Here is a 9081-nt window from a genome sequence, read left to right as displayed (position 1 = left end):
GTCAGTCAATTTCTTTTTTTAACTTTTCAACTGTTTTCTTTTTGTAGAAAACTTTTAATAAATATAAATTTCAAAAGTACAACTATTGGATTATAGCAGTTTTCCCCCCATAACCTCCCTCCCATCTGCAAACCATCCCATCCCCTACTCCCTCTCCCATCCCATTCTTCATTAAGATTCATTTTTAATTATCTTTATATACAGAAGATCAACTTAGTATATATACTAAGTAAAGATTTCAACAGACTGTACCCACACAGACACACAAAGTATAAAGTACTGTTTGAAGACTAGTTTTAGCATTAATTGGCATAGTACAACAAATTAAGGACAGAGATCCTACATAGGGAATAGGTGCACAGTGACTCCTATCATATTGTAGAATACTCACAAACACTATTTGGTTCCATTATATTGCTCCTGGGCTAAAGTCTCTAGATGTGTCTAGGTGTAGTTTCATAATCAAGCCCAGTGTGGTCAGTGGGTATAGTTACCAATGAAGGTAGTTAAGCTACACAACTGGCAGGCAACTCATTGCACAAATCCTCTGACTACAGTGCCAGCATCCCATATGGATGCTATTTCCAGTCCTGAAAGCTCCATTTCTGATCCAGCTCTTTGTTCCATCCTGGAAAAACATAAGAAGCTGGCCCAAGTGCTTGGGTCCCTGCACCTATGCGGGAGACATGAAAGAAGCTTCTGGCTCTGGCTTCAGATTGGCCCAGCTCCAGCTGTTGCAGCCATTAGGGGAGTGAACCAGTAGATGGAAGATCTATCTCTCTCTGCAACCATCTCTCTGTAATTCTACCTTCCAAATAAGTAAATAAATCTTTAAAAATTTACTTTTCTATTTTAAATGAATTATTTATCTGAATGGCAGAGAGAGAGAGAGAGAGAGAGAGATCTTCCATCTGCAGGTTCACTCCCCAGATGGCCACAAAGGCCATGGCTGAGCTTGGTTGAAGCCAGGAGCTTTAGCTTTTTCCGAGTATCCCACATGGGTGCAATACCTAAGCACTTGAGCCATCTCCCACTGCTGTCTAAGGCACATTATCAGGGAGCTGAATCAGAACTGTACAGCTGGGATTCAAATTGGCAATGATATGGGAGGCTGGCACCACAGATGGCTGCTTTACTTGCTACACCACAATGCTTGCCCCAAGATCTATTAAGAAGGGATCATTTCATTTACTCATTGAAATGCCAGTACTTGAAGTCTGGCATTTTTGTTTATTTTTAGATTAATCAGTGTTTAAATTATGTTTTATTACGAAAGCACATTTTTAAATTAATTTTTGAAACTAATTACATTGTTATGTAAACCAAAACTTCTCATTAAGTTGTTTTTGAATGTTGGGTGAATTTAGTGGGAAGGAAAAGTAAATATCTTTACTTTTGTTTATAAAAACATAGTCTACCAGAGTGTTATAAACTCTAGAAATCACAGTAAATCTTTAAACTTGAGAGAAAACATTTAAGTAGAGAAGCAATGCTCTAAGTAAAAGAAACAGAAACCTACAACTTGACTAGTTCAAGTCTCTATGAATTTATTCTTTTGTATGATCTAAAGTAACAGTTTTATAAATCTGTCAGCTTTCTTTAATCAGAATTTTTTAGTTTGTTCATTTCATCAGAAATCTGTATTTATAAATACTTGATAGAATCTTCTCTGTGTAAATGTTTTTAGCAAAGAAACAGCACTATTGATGGCAAAAAAAAAAAAAAAAAAAAAAAAAAAACTTAAAATCACCATAATTAAAATTTGAGTAACAATTTACTGGAAAACAAGGAGACATAGTTACATGTATTGTATATAGGATTTTGATAAAGACAGAAGTGTTTTTACAAACTCTTTTATGTTTTTTTAGGCCAGCATAATCTGGGTGTGAATTTTCTTTTGCAGAATTCTGATAGGTGACAGGCAAAATGCTCAAAAGCAAGAATACACAACAAACTAACAAGAGTATTACAAATCAAATTGTATCTTAAACACAACAAGCAATATAATTGTAGGCATATTATTGCTGTCTGTATAAGTACAGTAAGAAAAGCTTATTTGTTACAAGATTAATCTCAGATTTAGAAATTTTTCAATTTTCCATTTTTATGTATTAAAATATTATATTTAGTATTTTTAAAGCACAATAGTATTTTCAAAACTATTTAATTTTTGAGGTCTCTATTGTGAAGGGAGGGGCAACTCCAAGGATTTTTACAGACTCCAGTCTTTTATTAAGAAGATAACAATCATGAAAGATAACATTGTATCAGAACTACCAGACATTATTGTCATATAACCTATAGAATACTTACATCAATAATGTATCTATGTGAAAGTAACTTTAAATTTAGCATGAATCTACAATTCAGCAATGCTCCATATATATCACTAGGTGTCTAATTAGCAATCATCTCTACTGAATGACAGATAGATTCTTTGAGGACCCTTGGGCTTCCAGCTGGAAATCACAGTCAAATGACTTAATTTGAAACAACTAATTTTTCAAAATACATATTAATAATCTTAATTCTTGAAGTTAAAGTGAATTAGCAGGAAGCTAATGTAGCCTTCCAAGCCTCAGCTTAACCCACTGTGTCATAGCACAAGCCACTATCTGAGGCTTTTAAGATAAGCATTTTTAGGGTCTGGTCATAACAGAGTCAGGAGCTCCCTCCAGGTCTCTCATGTGGATGGCAGAGTTCTAGCACTTAAGTCATCTGCTGTTTCTTAGGCCATTAGCAGGGAACTGGATCTGAAATGAAGCAGCTGGGATTCAAACTGGCACACATATGGGTTGCCAGCATTATAGGCAGTAGCTTTGCCTGCTACACCAGGACTACCCCATTACTAACAATGTTTTAAGAAAACCTTGTTATTTTCACACAGGGGACTAAATTTTAGGGTTTTTTTTTTTAAATTGTATATCTGAAAGACAGAGTTACAGAGAGAGGCAGAGACACAGAGAGAGATGTCTTCCATCCGCTGGTTCACCCCCCACTGGCTGCAATGGCCAGAGCTGAAGCCAGGAGCCAGGAGCTTCCCCAAGCTTCCCCCAGGGCTCCGATGTGGGTGCAGGGGCCGAAGGACTTGGGCCATCTTCCACTGCTCTCCCAGGCCACAACAGAGAGCCAGATCAGAAGAGAAGCAGCCAGGACTAGAACCGGTACCCATATGGGATGCAGGCCAGGGATTTAACCTGCTACACCACAGTAGCAGTATACTACTAAATGTTAGGTTTTATAAACATATATCATTTTAATCTAGTCTCTGTCAATGCAATCTCTCAAAAGATTTCATTTTTTACAAACTTTTAAAATATTTTTCCTTATTTTTAGGATAATTATTATCATTAGTGAAAATATGTCTCTTTTATCCTATAGTTTTACTTAAGAAAAACACATTTTTATAATTTTAAAACATTTTTAGAAGCTATTGTAATCCATAAGCTGTACTTTGGAAATTTATGTTCATTAAATAAAATATAAAAAAATTTTTTTAAACTCCTTACCTAGTTTTCTTTTATATTTTATATGCTTCCATTTAATTTTTCTTTTATTATTATTAAAGACAGAGTTACAGAGAAAGGTAGAGATAGAGAGAGAGGTCTTCCTTCCGCTGGTTCACTCCCCAGTTGGCTTCAATGGCTGGAGCTGTGCCGATGCAAAGCCAGGAGCCAGGAGCTTCTTCTGGGTCTCCCACGTGCAGGGGCCCAAGGACTTGGGAATCTTCTACTGCTATCCCAGGCCATACTGAAAGCTGGATTGGAAGAGGAGCAGCTGTGATTAGAACCAGTGCCCATATGGGATGCTGGCACTTCAGGCCAGGGCTTTAACCCACAACACAGGCCTCTCCATTTAATTTGAAACATTCCCTTAAAAATATCTAAAAGCAAAACATTTTTAACAAAAGTATGATAGCTTTTTTATTATAATTTATATATTTTTCCTTTTTCTTTTACATTTTTTTGTTTTTTTAAATTCATTTTTGCTTTACTTTTTCTTTTTTGTTTGTTGTTACATATAGAAATTTTGCCTTTCGTTACTTTGAAGCAGTCTTGAATTATTTGTCATATATGAATAATGTTAATTAAATTTTTAAAATGTATATAAAGGGAACAAATTTCATGTATTTCTTATGCACATTTTTAAGAAAATAATATTTCCCACCTACCCTCATAAGCTTCCCTGCTCTTACCCTCCCTCTTCCTTCCTTATTTGAGTTCCTGTAATGACATACTTCTAATTTATTTTATAATCACAAGATTAACTTTCCACTAAATAAAGAATTCAATAAGTAGTTAGAAAAACCACTGTTCCCCAGGAGTAAAGAATATAAACAATCATCAAATCCAAAACTGTAAATTTCATTAATATAAATTACATTTTTGGATTCTGTATATTAATGCAAGTCAGAGAAAACAGCATTTGGCTTATTTCATTGAGCATAATGATCTCCAATTGCATCCACTTCTGTTGTGAAATCAGGGTTTCGCTATTTTTTATGGCTGGGTAATATTTCATCATGTGTATATAACACAATTTCTTTATGCAGTCCTAAGCTGATGGATATTTGGGTTGATTCCATATCTTAGCTATTTTGAATTGAGCTGCTGTAAACATGAGGCCACAGATAATTCATCATATGCTCTATATCAACAATGTATATAAGCATACTTGGTAACAGACCCAAAAATACTATTTTATACAATTTAAGAAGCCAAGGCATTAAACTGATATCAAAATATTTATTACATTTACATTCATCTAATTTATATTTTTTTAAAGATTTATTTTACTTTATTTCAAAGTCACAGTTACACAGAGAGAGAGTCAGAGAGAGAGTGAAGTCTTCTATCTGATGGTTCACTCCCCAGATGACCACAACAGCCAGAGCTGCGCTGATCTGAAGCCAGAAGCCAGGAGCTTCTTCTGGGTCTCCCAAATGGGTGCAGGGGCCCAAGGACTTGAGCCATCTTCTACTGCTTTCCCAGACCATAGCAGAGAGCTGGATGGGAAGTGGAGCAGCCAGTTCTTGAACTGGCACCCATATGGAATGCTGGCGCTTCAGGCCAGGGCGTTAACCTGCTGAGCCACAGTGCCAGTCCCATCATCTAATTTATATTTAACAAATTTTTTTACTTTAGTTATGGAAACTGAAATATCAGACAAGCATATTCTAGTTCAACTGCTATCCTTGAGACACAGAACACTATTGTATTTTGACATAATTTATTTATATTTTTATAATCTTAAACATCTAACAGATATAACTTTGATCCTAATTGGCCAATAAACACAGGCAAACATATGTTAACAAACTTGAAGAAATCTTTTTTATTTTACCAACAAACTTTAGCTATTCATCAGATTTATAGAAGTCCTGTGCCACACAGCTTAATTTAATAGTTTTAAATGTATGTAAATATGTATGTTTTAAATTTTAATGTTTTAAATTTAAATGTTTTAAATAGTCTTAAATTTATGTAAATATGTAATATCAGTAAACCAAGCAAAATACAGCTCTTAAGGGATTTTTAAGGGATTTTTAATAAGTAGACACAAAATACAACATGTTTATAATTTAACATATATATAACATATATCACAAGAAAAATCAAGCAGTTCTGTAGCAACTTAAAAAAAAAAACTTACTGAGACTGGCGCTGTGGTACAGCAGGTAAGGCCACCGCTTGCGCTTGCAGTGCCAGAATCCCATACAGGTGCTGGTGCAAGTCCCAGCTGCTCCATTTCTGGTCCAGTTCTGTGCTATGGTCTGGGAAAGCAGTAGAAGATGGCCCAAGTCCTTGGGCCCTGTTCACCCACATGGGAGACCCAGAGGAGTCTCCTGGCTCTCGGCTTCAGATTGGCGCAATTCCAGCCGTGCAGAGGACCTCTCTCTCTCTGTAACTCTGACTTTCAAATAAATAATCTTTTTTAAAAAATCTATTACTTTCTTCTTTTAATAAAATTAATTTATTTCTTTCTCTTAGTTATGATATTTTTCACTAAAAATTGTGTTTAATTAAAAAACAAAGTGATTTTAAACTATAACATCAACACCTCAACAGGAATATGCAGAGGGAAAAAATGTAACTTGAATATTTATGTCAAAAAAAAAAAAAACAACCCTAATCCCAGCAAAGGAGCTGAACATTTTCTCATGCAATGAATACTACACCTGAATTTCCGAGCCTTTGACACTCTAATAGAAAGATGTTTTCTATGGATATTCTTATGGGTCTTGTTCCCCACTGGCAACTGCACCAGGGGCTTCTGTGGGGAGCTCCAACTGGCTTTAAGAGAACAAAGGGAGTCCTAGACCTGAGTCTTTGGAATCTACTACATACATAATAAGACCATGCAGTATTTCCAGTTTTGTTCTCATATGACAATAATTACAGGGTGCACAAATCAGCTGGGATATCTCAGAGGACTTTCAGGTGAATTGAGTTGCCCATTTTTTTTTTTTTTTTTTTTTTTTTTGACAGGCAGAGTGGACAGTGACAGAGAGAGACAGAGAGAAAGGTTTTCCTTTGCTGTTGGTTCACCCTCCAATGGCCACCGCGGCCAGCATGCTGCAGCCGGCGCACCACGCTGATCCGATGGCAGGAGCCAGGTGCTTCTCCTGGTCTCCATGGGGTGCAGGGCCCAAGTACTTGGGCCATCCTCCACTGCACTCCCTGGCCACAGCAGAGAGCTGGCCTGGAAGAGGGGCAACCGGGACAGAATCCGGCACCCTGATCAGGACTAGAACCCAGTATGCTGGCACCGCAAGGCGGAGGATTAGCCTATTGAGCCGCGATGCCGGCAAGTTGCCCATATTTTACCAAAGATTAATTCTCACACAGTGTACTCATGGAAACCAAATCCTCCTTGCTGAGGGACTAGGACTAACTAGAGTCTTAAGATTCTTGTCTCACATCAACCAGAACTAAGACACATGACCTTAGTGAGGCCCAACTGGCAGGAAGCCCAAACAAATGGCACAGAAACAGGATTCCCAGTGTCCACTAAGTTCAACTTAGTTATTGAGCCCTGGGATTCCAAACAGTACCATTTCCTTGTACCAACAAAGTGCTTATAGGCAGCTGATGTCACAGAAGAACAGAAAGTAAAGCGTACACAAAAATGGACTCAGCAGCTTCTGGAATATCCCTGAAATCCCAACCATGCGGTCAGCTCCCCAAGAGCAGCCTGGAGAACACAAGCAGTGCTTGCCTTTCCCCAGTAACATGTGAGGACTAGACCCCTACTGCTGACTGCCATTTGTTATCAGTCAAAATGTGGCCCAGGCTGCTCACCTCTGAACAGTCAGTTCACCAGAGATGATTGCTGATGCAAGTGCACTGCTTTATTTAAGACACCAGCATTCTTGGAGTAAAAGCAGACCTCTTTGATGCCAAATATGCTCTTTCCCAAGAATGATGGCTTCTTGAAGAAACCTGGTTCTTAAGGGAACCTGGTTCCTTTCACTGACATCTCTGATGAACTGTCTAGTGGTGGGCAGCCTGGACCTACTTTTGACCCCTAAAATACACCCTGGCACTCTGAAAAGAAATGTGGACATCTCAACCATTCACTAACCACTAGCCCAAATGTCCATTCTTTTCTTAGTAAGTTTTGATAGCTCTTATTGTTTTTTTTTTCTTTGTACTATAACACCATCTGAAATAATTTTTTCATTACTATATATAAAAATATAATTCATTTTCTTACCTAAGAGAGATCATTTAATTCAAACAATAAGAACAACAAAAAATGCTTCTTGGAGGATTGAGACTTCAGTGACTCATGTGGGAACCAGAGCATTTGGTTTGGGAAGCAGAGGTAGGCAGCTGAGACACCTCCACTTGAACTGACCTACTCGCCACTTACCAAGGTGAACTGATGCAATGATTGTTGGTCCCTGGAAATACGTACGCCATAACATAGGAAACTTCACAACAGATTTGTTCATAGTAAGGACTAAAAATAATTTTCTCTACTAATATCGCAAAGAAATCACTTAAAACGCTGAAATAAATGTGTAGGGTTAGCTGACATGTGAGTCCTACCAATATATCATCAATTTAACACGTTTGGGTCCATAAAAATTCTCATTTAAACCAAGTCAAGCATGATAAAAGTACGAATAAGACGCCGTGTCCCCGCACAAGTCCCCAGATCGCCTATGCACTGTGGCGATCTCCTGCAGTAAAGCAGGGATTTCGCCCCAGCCCCTCCCCGTCTGACAAAGGTCTCTCAACATCAAGTCCTCCGGATTTCCTCACTACCTCTACACTTCTCAAGCTCGGGGCGCCCGGGCTCAGCTGCGGTCCCCCGTGCCCTTGGGGAACCGCACCACGTATTAGATCGGTAATGGAGCTGCTGAATAAACTAAATAGTAAGCGACTGAAAGACCTGGGCGGCAGGGGTTCCTCGAGCCCCGCGCTGAAATCAGTGGGGACGCTCGAGGAGAAATCCGAGTTCTCTTTTCCAACTGTTGAAAGGAGACGGGGAGCTGACCCCAGATCTGCACCCTGGGGTGAACCCCAAGGTGAACACAGCAACAGCCGCGCCCGCCTCCCCAGCCCAAACCTCCGGGCTTGCACAAACCAGTAGACTCTGGCAGCGAGAAACAGAGGAGCGTCTGGAACTGGCCTCAGGACGCGTTCTTCTCACACCAGCGCCGCAGAGTGGGCGACCAAGCCGGGCTCCGGGAGCGCCGTCCCCGAAGTCCGCCGCGACGCCCACCTGGAGGCGACCTCGCAGAGGGCCCCTGAGGCCTGGCGCAAAGGGCGGGTCAGCTCCGCCGCAGCCAATCCCGGCGGAGGGAGGAACTCGGGCTCTGTGACGCGCGGAGGGGGAGGGCGGAGCGCCAGTCCTGGAGGGGTGCGCGCGAGCGCACAGGGGGAGGCGTGGCCCGGGTTAGTGCGCATGCGCCGCACGCTGCGCGGGCCGGGGAGGGGGGGTGGGGTCGGCCTCACGCAGCCTCCGATCAAGGCCTGGAGCCGGTTTTCTGCATTTGGCTTCTGACTCGCTGTCGGCCAAGCAGTTTTGTGTGTGGGGTGATACCATGTCTGCGCTGCTGGCCTTCTGCTC

At 40.1% G+C, this 9081-nt stretch overlaps 1 long non-coding RNA gene across 1 annotated transcript; it reads right to left on the bottom strand.

Moving 5' to 3' along the window:
• Positions 1-1755: 1755 nt before the first annotated feature.
• LOC138848217 (uncharacterized) lies at positions 1756-8828 on the bottom strand. The gene is made up of 2 exons (XR_011386035.1): positions 8596-8828; positions 1756-3757 (listed from the first exon to the last, which is right to left on the bottom strand). It is a non-coding gene; the product is annotated as an uncharacterized lncRNA (long non-coding RNA).
• Positions 8829-9081: the final 253 nt, after the last annotated feature.

The sequence above is a fragment of the Oryctolagus cuniculus genome, unplaced genomic scaffold, assembly GCF_964237555.1.
Source record: "Oryctolagus cuniculus unplaced genomic scaffold, mOryCun1.1 SCAFFOLD_54, whole genome shotgun sequence".
Lineage (NCBI taxonomy): Eukaryota > Metazoa > Chordata > Mammalia > Lagomorpha > Leporidae > Oryctolagus > Oryctolagus cuniculus.
Note: the sequence above shows the minus strand (reverse complement) of the source record. Positions and strands in the feature narration are given on the sequence as shown.